This window comes from Homarus americanus, unplaced genomic scaffold, assembly GCF_018991925.1.
Source record: "Homarus americanus isolate GMGI-L3 unplaced genomic scaffold, GMGI_Hamer_2.0 scaffold57980, whole genome shotgun sequence".
Lineage (NCBI taxonomy): Eukaryota > Metazoa > Arthropoda > Malacostraca > Decapoda > Nephropidae > Homarus > Homarus americanus.
Genome location: NW_024716703.1, coordinates 467,232 through 482,693, shown reverse-complemented (window position 1 = coordinate 482,693; position 15,462 = coordinate 467,232). Strand labels below are relative to the sequence as shown.

Here is a 15,462-nt window from a genome sequence, read left to right as displayed (position 1 = left end):
AGTACAGAGACGGACATACGAACATACCAAGTACAGAGACGGACATACGGACATACCAAGTACAGAGACGGACATACCAAGTACAGAGACGGACATGCGGACATACCAAGTACAGAGACGGACATACTAAGTACAGAGTCGACATACGGACATACCAAGTACAGAGTCGGACATAACAACACCCAACTACTGAGGTTTTGGGTGATACTGCAGTGGCTGGGTGGGCTGAGTACTGTATACGGGGCTGGGTGGTGAGAGTACGGGCTGTGGCTGAGTACTGTATAGGGGGTGGGCTGAGAGTACGGGGCTGGTGGTGAGTACAAGTCCTCTCTTGAGTCCTACACGACGATATACACCATTACTACTACCACACTGATGATAAAGACGAGTACATAACCTGCCACCTCCTTACACACTACCCTGTCTGACCACACCTCGACCACATCACCTTATACCCACCCCGGTTCAGCCACACTACCACCCAAAACCTCCAGGGTCCGACCATACCCTCACACACCCTCCCTCCACAGTTAAACCAGACCCCTTCAAACCCACTACGGTCAACCCACACTCATACACCCACACCCACTACGGTCAGCCCACACTCTCATACACCCACACCCACTCCACACTACACATGGAGACACCCAAAGATTGAATTCCATTTACACTTTACAGGTTCATCTTAACTCTCAGCTTATGTAGTGAAGGTTCGGGTTCACTTTGAAGCTTATGTAGAGAAGGTTCATGTTCACTTTACAGGTTCATCTTAACTCTCAGCTTATGTAGTGAAGGTTCGGGTTCACTTTACAGCTTGTAGAGAAGGTTCGTCGCTTACAGGTTCATCTTAACTCTCAGCTTATGTAGTGAAGGTTCGGGTTCACTTTACAGCTTACGTAGAGAAGGTTCGGGTTCGCTTTACAGGTTCATCTTAACTCTCAGCTTATGTAGTGAAGGTTCGGGTTCACTTTACAGCTTATGTAGAGAAGGTTCGGGTTCGCTTTACAGGTTCATCTTAACTCTCAGCTTATGTAGTGAAGGTTCGGGTTCGGTTCACCCGGGAAGGAGTTTTTCTCGCACTGATTAACTTCACTGATACGACTGAGGCCAACATGAGCTGACAGGTAAATTACTGTAATAAATCATGACGGGTGATTGGTTACTATTTATGCAGTGTACACTCTAACCTAACCTAACCTAACCTAACCTAACCTAACCTAACCCAGCTATAACACTTCTCGGTATTAAGGGATTATAAAAAACAAGGTCAATTCTTGTATCGAGTAGATCCATCTGCACACACACACACACACACACACACACACACACACACACACACACACACACACACACACACGTTGGAACTGCACGCACATACACCGTATTCAAGGTCTACTGCAGGCATACAAAAGAGGCCCAACTACACACGTTATCAAAGGAATAAATAAATATATGTATGTATGTATGTATGTATGTATGTATGTATGTATGTATGTATGTATGTGTGTGTGTGTGTGTGTTTTCATAAGGCCACACACATTTTCTAAACTAACTATTCGTAATGAACATCACGCACACATACACATAAAATATACAACTGCACCTACATATATACATACAATACATACACATACTCAAACATGGTACAGGTCACAAGCATCATCACGCCCACCACCAGGCCGACCCCACCACCAGGCCGGCCCACCACCAGGCCGGCCCACCACCAGGCCGGCCCCACCACCAGGCCGGACCCCACCACCAGGCCGACCCCACCACCAAGAAAGGAAATCTCCGTCAGGAAATTGTTGTTGAGCAGCCGTGTTTCCTGCCTAGAGAGGGACACACACACACACACACACACACACACACACACACACACACACACACACACACACACACACACACACACACACCAAACGTACTTGATTTATAGTCAGTATGAAGGGGATGAAAATGATGAAGGAGTAGCCAGCACGTGAGAGGATGAGAGAAGAGAAAGTACAGCAATACCCACACCATCACCCACCCTCACCCACACCATCACCCACCCCCACCCACACCACATCACCCACCCTCACCCACATCCTCCCCTCACCATACCCTCCTCACCAAAACCCTAAACCTGTCCTCATCTAAGCCCACCCTCACCTCCACCACCACAAAACTAACTCAAACCCACAACACTATTTCACCTACTTCACCGACCATTAACCCACCACCACCAATTAATCCCATTTAAAATTAGTTTACATTTAATTACATCCAAATTTAAAGGCATCAGTCGGCGGCCAGTTCATAATTAAATACCCAATAATATAAGGAATGGTGAAGATGAGAGCGATTATTTCTAGAGCGATTTTTTAAGGCGATTATTTCTAGAGCGATTATTTCTAGAGCGATTATTTCTAGAGCGATTATTTCTAGAGATTATTTTAGAGCGATTATTTCTAGGCATTATTTAGGCGATTATTTTAGAGGATTATTTTAGAGCGATTATTTCTAGAGCGATTATTTCTAGGGCGATTATTTCTAGAGCGATTATTTCTAGAGCGATTATTTCTAGAGCGATTATTTCTAGGGCGATTATTTCTGTGGCGATTATTTCTAGAGCGATTATTTCTAGAGCGATATTTCCACACGAGCGATACCAAGGTTATTCTGTCCATCATATATTTACTGAACGAATAGTCTGCCAAGTCGAGCATCCCGAGAGAGAGAGAGAGAGAGAGAGAGAGAGTCATGAAACCCTTAGGCTTGGACGAAACACACACACACACACACACACACACACACACACACGCACACACACACACACACGTACACACACACGTACACACACACGTACACACACACACACACGTACACACACACACACGTACACACACGTACACGCTGCCCTTGTGCTGCCCCCCCCACCACCACATCCGCACGCCTCTTCTCACCTGTCAGCACCATCTATCTCTCACCCTCTTACATACGCCTTATATAACAGTGGTCTCGGGTAACTTAGTTCAGTCACGATCTCAAAGGGTTAAATCATCGTCGTCAAAGGGTAAAACCATCGTCGTCAAAGGGTTAAATCATCGTCCTCAAAGGGTAAAATCATCGTCGTCAAGGGGTTAAATCATCATTATCCTCAAAGGGTAAAATCATCGTCGTCAAAGGGTTAAATTATCGTCCTCAAAGGGTAAAATCATCGTCGTCAAAGGGTTAAATCATCATCATCCTCAAAGGGTAAAATCATCGTCCTCAAAGGGTTAAATACTTGACTTAATTACTACAATACACACGCAAAATAAAACACTTTCAGAATATGAGAGAGAGAGAGAGAGAGAGAGAGAGAGAGAGAGAGAGAGAGAGAGAGAGAGAGAGAAGGGTACACCCCATCATAAACTTGGGTGTTAAATATAGGGTAAAACAGTTCCAATGGTGTAACTTCCTTTGTGTGGTTTAAGGCTGACTGGCTGGTGGTGCTCACTGACTCCTTGTCTATCTATCCTTCCATCTTATCTATCCTCTCTTATCTATCTATCCTTCCATCTTATCTATCCTCTCTTATCTATCTATCCTTCCGTCTTATCTATCCTCTCTTATCTATCTATCCTTCCGTCTTAATGAAACAATGGGACGAACATGCAAGGACGAGTCTTGTATCACCTCGAGGACGAACAACCACGGGCCGTCAGTCAGACTACACCTCCCCAACACTCACTACACCTCCCCAACACTCACTACACCTCCCCAACACTACACCTCCCCAACACTCACTACACCTCCCCAACACACACCACACCTCAACACTCACTACACCTCCCAACACTCACTACACCTCCCAACAAACTACACCCCAACACACACTACACCTCCCCAACACTACACCTCCCCAACACTACACCTCCCCAACACACACCACCCCCAACACACACTACACCTCCCAACACTACACCTCCCAACACTTACTACACCTCCCCAACACTTACTACACCTCCCCAACACCCACTACACCTCCCCAACACCCACCACACCTCCCCAACACTCACACTACACCTCCCAACAAACTACACCTAACACACACTACACCTCCCAACACTACACCTCCCAACACCACTACACCTCCCCAACACACTCACACCTCAACACACACTACACCTCAACACTACACCTCCCCAACACACACTACACCTCCCCAACACTACACCTCCCCAACACACACTACACCTCCCCAACACTCACTACACCTCCCCAACACACACTACACCTCCCCAACACACACTACACCTCCCCAACACACACTACACCTCCCCAACACTCACTTGTCTCTATATTAAATCGAGACAGACAGAGAGACAGCCATCCTTTGTTCCTCCTCGCCGGTAGCCTTCACCAACACGCGTAGGATACTGAGGTGCTTTTGAGGGCTCGTTTATGAGGCCAGCAGAGTGAGGAGGAGGTCATATGAGGTTACATCTCCCACTAACTCGTGACCTGGAGCCAACAACACACTCACACCTACGACACACTCTCTCACGATACACTCACTCTCACGATACACTCACTCTCACGATACACTCACTCTCACGATACACTCACTCTCACGATACACTCACTCTCACGATACACTGACTCCCACGCCTAGTCATATCTGCTTTTACTGGTATTTGAGGGTCACACCGTCAGCAAGTCAGCCGTCAGCATCAAGGTTAACTAACGAAGCTGATTCCCACAATTTCTATAATGATATCACCAAGGTAGCCTATAAAGTGTATGAGAAATTACTCTTTTAACCACGCACACACACACACACACACACACACACACACACACACACAAGCAATAGCCACAAGACGTACTCAAGCAGCGACCCAGAGTACTAAGAGACCTAGAGTACTAAGAGACCCAGAGTACTATAAGACGTTGGGTACACTACTCATGCAAGAATGATTCACAGAGCTGTTGGGAGGGAAGGAGGGAAGGAGGGAGGGTACACGCTATTACACTCCTCAGAAACCAACCAACACAAGAGCTGTAAGGATGTTAGGTTATTAAAGGACACACACACACACACACACACACACACACACACACACACACACACACACACACACACACACACACACACACACACAAGGTATAGGCTATTAGGTGTAGTGTAGTGTAGTGTAGTGTACAAACCTCACTACACACCCAGCACCGTTAACACCCTCCACCACATTCTTCACACAGGAAACATAACAATAATAACAACAATAACAACAACAATTACATGTCTAAATCTCCCCCGAATATGACTTACTACTGAGGTAAGATGGTGACGTCAAGGGGTGAAGGAGGAGGGGGTGAAGGAGGAAGAGAAGAGGGGGAGTAGGAAGGGGGTTACAAAACGGAGGAAAGGGAGTAGAAAAATGAGAAGGGGGAAGAAGAAGAAATAGGGAGAAGAGGAGGAGGAGGAGGGACACAGCAAATTGCCTTCTCAGACTTATGCAAATACCTCTCCGAGACGCGCGGTAAACTGGACTTAATGTGACGTCACTCTCTGGGAGGTGGGGTGGGGTGGAATGGGTGGGGGGTGGGGTGGGTGGGTAGGGGTAGGGTGGGGTTATATTGTTGTTTTTCTGACCCGGAATTATTTTTGGTGTGTCTGGTTATAAATGGGCTCTTAAAGCAAGTAAATGTGTCCCGCTAACACACACACACACACATCTTCACTACAGGGACGCTGCCACTTTTAATATTTAGTTAAAGACAGATGATTCTATTCAGCAGAGAGAAGTGGACACCATACACAAGAGGTTAGTAGAATATCTCCCCTAGTATGACAATTTACCGACCTACTTACTCCCTACCTGACCATCTACCTACTTACTCACTCCCTACCTGACCATCTACCTACTTACCTATCTACCTGACCATCTACCTCCCTACCTGACCATCTACCTCCCTACCTGACATACCTCGCCCCACTGACCATCTACCTCCTACCTGACCATCCTGCCTCCTTACCCTGACCATCTACCTCCTACCTGACCCATCTACCTCCCTACCTGACCATCTCCTCCCTACCTGACCATCTACCTCCTTACTGACCATCTACCTCCCTACCTGACCATCTACCTCCCTACCTGACCATCTACCTCCCTACCTGACCATCTACCTCCCTACCTGACCATCTACCTCCTTACCTGACCATCTACCTCCCTACCTGACCATCTACCTCCCTACCTGACCATCTACCTCCTTACCTGACCATCTACCTCCTTACCTGACCATCTACCTCCCTACCTGACCATCTACCTCCCTACCTGACCATCTACCTCCCTACCTGACCATCTACCTCCCTACCTGACCATCTACCTCCTTACCTGACCATCTACCTAAATTTCTTACCTATACCTATCTATATTTTAATCTATATCTATACTTACTGCACTAACACCATCCAAATGACCATCCTATACTACCACCATCACTACTGTCATAATCACTACTACCACTACCACCATCGCCACCACCCCTACTATTACTACTATCACCACTATCCCTACCACTCCCATCAACATCAGTCATGCACGGATACAACGACCTATGACAGTGGTGCTTGGGTGAAACGAGGTCAATTGTGGTCATTACCATACCATCAGAAGCCACAAAGTTCACACACACACACACACACACACACACACACACGATGTCTTGACCGCAGGCACCACACCCGCAGCCTCCTATGACGTCATTATGGCGTCACTGTCGGGTTATACGCTCCTGTGATGACTCAGCCGCTGGGATCAATAGTGGCGTACACACCTACACACAGACACACGCACATATACACACACTCCTCGAGCCCGGTACACCCACACAAAACACCCAGCTGGACTCCTAATGACGCTACACACACACACACACACACACACACCTCAATAACATAACAGTTCTACGGACATTTGATCTATGTTTCATCTAGTTTGAATCACCTGAAGAATCGATACGATACGAAGTCTTTAGTTAAGAGGTGAAAGAAGATTATTAGGGGTTGAAGGAAAAGTGGTGAAACTGAAATACAGTAGGAGTAGAAAGAATCTGGGCTCAACCAGATCGCTTCATCTTTCTTATTGGTGTTTTATCTTTGTTCTGCTCCCTTGGGTCGTCAGACCTTTGTATTAATATTGGTTTATTTATATAATGCTGCTTATTATTATTATTTTTATTATTGTTGGAGTTAGTGAGCCCGCCCAGGTCCTTGTGTAACTGGGAGGGTAGTCACATTTTTTTTTTTGAGGTGTTAGTTAAGTGTTAGTTGTGTTAGTCTAAGGGTACACTGTATGGAGAGGCCTGCCAGGTTCTTAGTGGAGCTGGTTGGTCACTCTCATCTTTATTCCTCTAGTAATGTTTTATGTAGAAATGTGTATATTGAGGCAGGAGGTGGTTCAATTACTTCTTCCTGGCTGATATAGCTGGGAGGGTAATCACATTATTATTATTATTATTATTATTTATTTTTTTTTTTTATGGAGTTAGTGACCCCAGCTTATATTAACCCAAAGATTAACAACCTTAACCTAACACTAATGTAACCTAACCTAACACTATTTCGGGAGGTAAGGTAATGTTAGTGTAGAGAGAGAGAGAGAGAGAGAGAGAGAGAGAGAGAGAGAGAGAGAGAGAGACAAGGCGCCCTCCAGACGTACCCTAACTCGACTGAAAACATAAACTGGGTCAAGTCAGGACCCTTTTAAGCCTCCTGCCGTTGCTCCTGCAGGCGGTAAGTGGGACAGCGGCCGTATCATCGTTTGCGCAGGAGCAGAGAGGGAGGGAGAGCCAGCTATGTCTCTTTAAATAACAAGTAAAGCAGGCAGGAATATCCGGCAAGACAAGGTGGTATTGAACCATTACTTCTCACTAATGCCAGCCATCCAGACCCACCAGGCCGCCCGCCCGGCTAGGCACCTGCAGGCATCTCTTAGCAAAATTTGGCAACCGTCCAACCCCCCACCCACCCACCCCCCTCCGTCAGATGACTGTGTCCCTGTGCAGCCAGATTTGTCCCAGAGTTCCATCAAATTCTATTCTTGGTTAGGTTAGGTTAGCACATCTTAGGTGTTATCCTCCTACCACCCACCACCACTACCATCACCCCTCCCACATATACAACACCCAACAACACCCACCAACCCAACTCCCCACCAACCCCCACCCCACACACAACCCACCACCCACACAACCCCACCACCTCACACCCCTGCACCCCCACCCACCAGCCCCCACCTGCCCCCACCCTCAACCTCCCCCACACCCCTACACCCCTCACCCCTCACCCACCTACACCCCTCACAACACCATGGGCCTAGTCCCAACTCTCCTGGTGTATATAGAACACGTTGGGCGGTGCCAGCGAGGTCTCACCCAGCCAACAGTAAACATCACCAGCCTCGCTAAGGCAGATGAGAGAAGTGTACCTGTACCTGTAACCTTTCCGCTCACCTTGACAGGGACTGTGTGGGGAGGTAACTTCGGTGGTGGGAGAGTAGAATCCTCTCTCTCTCTCTCTCTTGTGTATTGCTGTTGCTTCTTCTCCTCTTACCCCCCCCCTCCTCACCTTCCCTACACCCCATACCTCCGTCCTAAAACCACCTCCTCCCCCACGCTCCCCACACCTCCCTCCCCCACCACGCTCCCCACCTCACCTCCCCACCCGCTCCCCACCTCACCTTCCTCCCCACTCCCCACCTCACCTCCCCACCCCACGCTCCCCACCTCACCTTCCTCCCCTCTTCAAATCCTCCCCCATAACTGAGAGCCAGGCTGAGACCTCTCCTTCCCTCAGCACTTAAAATATGGGATCACGAGAGAGAGAGAGAGGGGATAAGCCTAAGAGCCACACTCACTACATAGATACTAAATAAATTAACATAACAGGTCAAGGTGTCGATAAGCCTGAAGACGACTCTCTCTCTCTCTCTCTCTCTCTCTCTCTCTCTCTCTCTCTGTATATATAAGCAAGCCATTGATAGTGTGTCCCTGGCCTCACAAATCCTAGACTGACCCGTAATCACACACACACACACACACACACACACACACACACACACACACACACACACACACACACACACACACACACACACACACACACACACACACTAGACAGAGTTGGACCAATCAGAGAACACCGTGTCCCGCATAAACGTGAATTCTCCCAAACTGCGTCCTGGATATTGACGGTCAACGAAGAGTGAGGAGAAGGAGAGAGAACAGGTGGGGGTAGGGAGAGAGACGAAGGAGGGAGGTAAGAGGAGGAACAAGAGGTAGAGGGAAAGGGGAAGCAAGATGGGTGGGAAGGACAAGAGGAAGGGAGGAGGGAGGGAGGGAGGAAGAAGGAAGGAAGGAAGGAGGAAGGAAGGAAGGAAGGAAGGAAGGAGGAAGGGAAGGAAGGAGGAAGGAAGGAAGGAAGGAGAGAGTGCCGGAGGAGAGGAAGCCAGTGGAGGGTGTGGGGCCCTGACAAGTGATCAGGAGAGAACCTTATGTAAACCCTGTGGTCAGCATGCGTCACCACACCCTACCACACCATCTGACACCCCGCCACACCACAGTACACCCTGTAATATCACCACACAGCACATCACCTCACACCACACCGCCACATCGCCTCACATCACACCGCCACATCACCTCACCACACCGCCACATCACCTCACACCACACCGCCACATCATCTCACACACCACACACATACTCACCACACCGCCACATCACCTCCACCACCGCCACATCACCTCACACCACCGCCACATCACCTCCACCACACCGCCACATCACCTCCACCACACCGCCCACATCACTCACACCACCGCCCATCACCTCACACCACACCGCCACATCACCTCACACCACACCGCCACATCGCCTCACACACACCCACATCACCTCACACCGCATCACCTCACCACACCCACATCACCTCACACCCACCGCCATCACCTCCCCATCCTCCTTTCTCTCTACATCATAACCAGTGAATGGACAAGTAAAAAAATGAATAATAACATCTGACCGTCACCTACACCTCACTGACCACAGACAGAAATATGTGAAAGGTATGTCATCACACACGGACGGACATACCTGACACACACACACACACACACACACACACACACACACACACACACACACACACCCCACCACACACACACACACACACACACACACACACACACACACACCACACACACACACACACACACCACACACACACACACACACACACACACACACACACACACACACACACACACACACACACACACACACACACACTTATCTACACTTTTCACTTGAGGTAAATCTATCATGTCGTCAGTTTTATTGGTTAGTTCCGCTTGTGTGTAGATGACTGTCTGTTTGTCTGTGTCTCTGTTAGTCCTCCTACACCACACCACACCACACCACACCACACCACACCACACCACACTACACTACACTATACCAACAGCAACACGTCGGACGCTCCGTTACCCTCAAGCTGTGTGTGATGTAGCCAGTAGGAATGTTGAAATTTCCTCGCACTGATGATCGCTGTCTTCACTACGACACACACACACACACACACACACTTGTATTATCCTTCAGCACCACTTTTGCTCATCTAATCCTAATCTTGGCCCCAATCCTAATCTTTTCCTCCAATCCTAACTATTACTAATCTCGGGTTGTATTCTCTGCCCTTTCAGCAAACTGTCCGTCTGTGGCTACAGCTCCAACACCTATAACTATCCTCCACAACGCCTCCAGGCAGCTCCTTAAAACATCTGCCGTCCACTGGTTGTCTACCGGGCCCTCCCTACTACCTCTCGTCTACCACTTACACTACTACCTCACACCACTCTCTCCTACCTCACACCACTCCCCCCACCCTACACATCCCTCTCACCCACCACTCCACACCCTCTCACCATGACTCTCCTCACAAGGAATTGAAGACAGACAAAACCCAATTATGAGAGAGCAGAGGGCGTCCGTCCCCCTCCTGCCGGTAATCGACCCTGGGCCTGGTCGATACCCCCGGGGAACACCTCCCGTTGATCAGTGTTCCTCCCCACCACGACCACCTCACCTCCCAGGGGCTCCACCACCTCACCTCATCTCCCCACCTTACCTTTCAGGAGTTCCAACGTCTCATCTCCCAAGGGTTACACCACCTCACCTCCCAGGGTTCCTCCACCTCACCCACCACACCTCCCAGAGTTCCACCATCTCACCCACCTCACCTCCCAGGGTTCCACCACCTCACCCACCACACCTCCCAGAGTTCCACCACCTCACCCACCACACCTCCCAGGGTTCCACCACCTCACCCATCAGAAGGGAGTATGGAGGAGGTGAGTGAGTGGAGGGAGTATGGAGGAGGTGCTGGTCCTCCTCCCGGACAGGACAACCACCAGGACCAGTAGTGACCCTCAAGTAACGGCCCCACGCACGCCCACCACACTCACCAACACCACACTAACCAACACTACCACAATCACCACTACCACAAACAACACCATTACCACCACCACTTTGCCCCACGCACGCCTACTGCACCATCATCACCACCATCATCCTCATCACCACCCTCACCATCACCACTACTATCACCACCACCCTCACCATCACCACTACCATCACCACCACCCTCCCTCCCACCTATTCAAATATTACCTCCATACTACACACACACACACCTCGACCCACAATCCATTCATGTTGCCACTCAGATGTTGCCACTCAGATGCTGCCACTCAGGTGCTGCCACTCAGGTGCTGCCACTCAGGTGTTGCCACTCAGGTGCTTTAACAGTATACAGACAGAGGCACCTGATACACTTGACCCAGCAGGAGGGCTTTAGTTATCAAGCCGCCCTCACTTAACCTCTACACTGTGTAGTTCTGGCCTCACTCTCACCTCACACACTATCGCCTCACTCTTGCCTCACACACTACCTCCACACTCTTGCTTCACACACTACCTCCCCACTCTTGCCTGACACACTCTTGCCTCACACACTATCGCCTCACTCTTGCCTCACACACTACCTCCACACTCTTGCTTCACACACTACCTCCCCACTCTTGCCTCACACACTATCGCCTCACTCTCACCTCACACACTACCTCCACACTCTTGCTTCACACACTACCTCCACACTCTCCCTCACCACTTCACTCTTGCCTCACACACTCTTGCCTCACACACTACCTCCCTACTCTTGCCTCACACACTACCCCCTCACTCTTGTCTCACACACTCTTGCCTCACACACCCCCTCACTCATCGATCACCCTAAGTAGAGATAGTTTTTTGGGTGACTGTACATCACCTCACAACACAGTGTTAGTTAAACCAACCACCAATATACTGGACACCTGTTTGTCCATAGAGAATCAATTAGTAGAAAAGTTACGACAGGTGTTAAGAACTATATACTGGACAGGTGTTAAGAACTATATACTGGACAGGTGTTAAGAACTATATACTGGACAGGTGTTAAGAACTATATACTGGACAGGTGTTAAGAACTATATACTGGACAGGTGTTAAGAACTGTATACTGGACAGGTGTTAAGAACTATATACTGGACAGGTGTTAAGAACTATACCATTTAGTCAGTAGATCTCCTTGGTGTTGGATCACTTCTCTCGCAACGCCCAATGTTGATAAAAACTAACTCCCTCTACCTACCTACCTCTCTCCCTACCTACCTCCCTCCCTCTCTTACCTCTCTCCCTCTATTACCTCCCTCCCTCTCCTACCTCCCTCACGGATAACCAGCCAGAATAAAACATATAATCCAGGAAATCAGATGCACGCTCTCTGTGTACACCGTAACGAGCTCAAGAGGAAAAAGTGTGGAGCATTAATACTTTGTCCGCCACATATGAGTGATACTGGGATCCTAACCTAACTACATCCACCTCACCTACACATGCCCCCCCACACACACGTTACTATCCCTTGTAAGGTTAGGTCACCTTTATCTTTACTACAGTGTTAAATCCTCCCCAGGGCCTCATACTGTTGTAGTGTGTGTGTGTGTGTGGGGTACAGGTGCTGGAGTCTGCCCTACACACACTACTCCCTCGTTACCTCATAACCTACCATATGGTCCATGTACTCCTCCGCTGGCCGTGTGTTGTGTAACCTACTAACATGACAGAGAGGTGCGCGAGGTAAACTAGCCCTTGTGTACGAGTGTAAGTAAACTACAAGGAATAAATAACAAGTTTTACAAGGACATAAGTATGGAAATATGTTAATTAAATCACTCGGGTTCCAAATATTACAGACTGACTCTCCTGTAACACAAAAATTAAACAGTATTTTTTTTCTCACGTTTTTACCAATCTGTGAAAGCTGAGACACTTATAATAATAATAACTAATAATCTCCAGAGAAATAAATAAATTCACCCATTGGACACTTGAGATTAGAAGTCATCACCCATTGGTCACTTGAGATTAGAAGTCATCACCTATTGGTCACTTGAGATTAGAAGTCATCACCCATTGGTCACTTGAGATTAGAAGTCATCACCTATTGGTCACTTGAGATTAGAAGTCATCACCCATTGGTCACTTGAGATTAGAAGTCATCACCTATTGGTCACTCAATCTCTGACGTCAATACCCATTGATCACTCGAGCTCTGACGTCACTAACTTCCATCTCGGAAGAAAATTACATTGTAAATAAAAAAACTCGTTAAGACAAAAGACAGACACAGACACAGACAGACAGACACAGACAGACAGACACAGACAGGTTTCTTGTCATAGGTATAACAAAAATTACAAGCAGGAACTACGTCATCTCTCTCTCTCTCTCTTAAAAGTTCAGGAGAATGCGACTGGCATTTTCCGGGGCATTGGTGCATCATGCTTGGGTGTAGACCAGAGGTGAAGCGTCACATTACCTCTATTTAACGGATTATGTGAAGTATAGTCCGTTATATCGAGGGCTTTTTGTGAACATTCCATATAACGTATGTGGAAGAATAGTCCTTTATATCGAGGGCTTTTTACATAAGAAACCTCCATATAATGAACTATATAGGAGAATACCGTCCATTATATCGAGAGCCATTATATATAAACCCTCCATATAACGGACTCTACCCATTAACATGTCCGGTAAATGGAATTTTATTGACCGCAAACACGAACTTCCACACTATTTATTTAATTATTTATTATTTCAGTTGGGAGTCATGTTATTCAGGGGGTATTGTGTGTGTGTGTACAGTGTGTGTGTGTGTGTGTGTACAGTGTGTGTGTGTGTACAGTGTGTGTGTGTGTGTGTGTGTGTGTGTGTGTGTGTGTGTGTGTGTGTGTACAGTGTGTGTGTGTGTGTGTGTGCCAGTGTGTGTGTGTGTGTGTGTGTGTACAGTGTGTGTGTGTGTACAGTGTGTGTGTGTGTGTGTACAGTGTGTGTGTGTGTGTGTACAGTGTGTGTGTGTGTACAGTGTGTGTGTGTGTGTGAGTGTGTGTGTGTGTGTGTGTAGTACAGTAGTGACCTTGTGTGGGTGCGTGACTGTGGCCTCCTCGTTTACTACAAGTGAACAACGAGAAAAACAACAATTTAGCGTCATTAGTGTCAGGCCACACTGTCTCTCCTGCGTTAGTTATACCAGGTCATCTAGTTAGTTATACCAGGTCATCCAGTTAGTTATACCAGGTCATCTAGTTAGTTATACCGGGTCATCTAGTTAGTTATACAAGGTCATCTAGTTAGTTAATGTTGAAATAAGGCAAAACAGACATTGGGTTTTTATATATTCAGAAGAAAAAGAAACAAGAGTGCAGAGGTCTTATTATAAACTATATCTTGCGGGGCTAGTCAGGCCGCACCTCGATTATGCGGTTCAAATTTGGTGCCCTTATTATAGAATGGATATAAATTCACTAGAGTCGGTGCAGCGAAGAATGACAAAAAATGATTCCGGACTTAGAACCTTCCATATCAGGATAGGTTAAAGAAACTTAACTTGCATTCCCTAGAAAGACGAAGAGTGCGGGGAGATATGATAGAAGTATTTAAGTGGGTGAAAGGAATCAATAAAGGGGATATAGATAAAGTTCTTATAATATCCGAGCTGGATAGAACTCGGAGCAACGGATTCAAGTTGGATAAGTTTAGGTTTAGGAGGGAGTTAGGAAGAAACTGGTTCACAAATAGGGTGGTGGACGAGTGGAACAAGCTTAGCAACTTTGTAGTAAGTGCTGGAACGCTGGAAAGTTTCAAAAGGAGGCTAGATAGATTCATGGATGATAGAGAGTGGTAGTAACTCTCGACAGGAGCTGCTATGCACAGGCCAACCGGCCTATTGCAGACCCCTTATTTTCTTAAGTTCTTATTAAGGGATCCAGTTATAAATTAAAACCTCCCTATAACGGACTCCTCTCTATATATAATCCGTTAAACAGAGGA

The 15,462-nt window shown here is 47.6% G+C and overlaps 1 protein-coding gene across 8 annotated transcripts in view; it reads right to left on the bottom strand.

Annotated features, from left to right (window-relative positions):
- Positions 1–15,462, bottom strand: part of LOC121858212 (formin-binding protein 1-like) — a 155,620-nt gene that overhangs the window by 60,326 nt on the left and 79,832 nt on the right. The gene's annotated exons all lie outside the window — the stretch shown is intronic.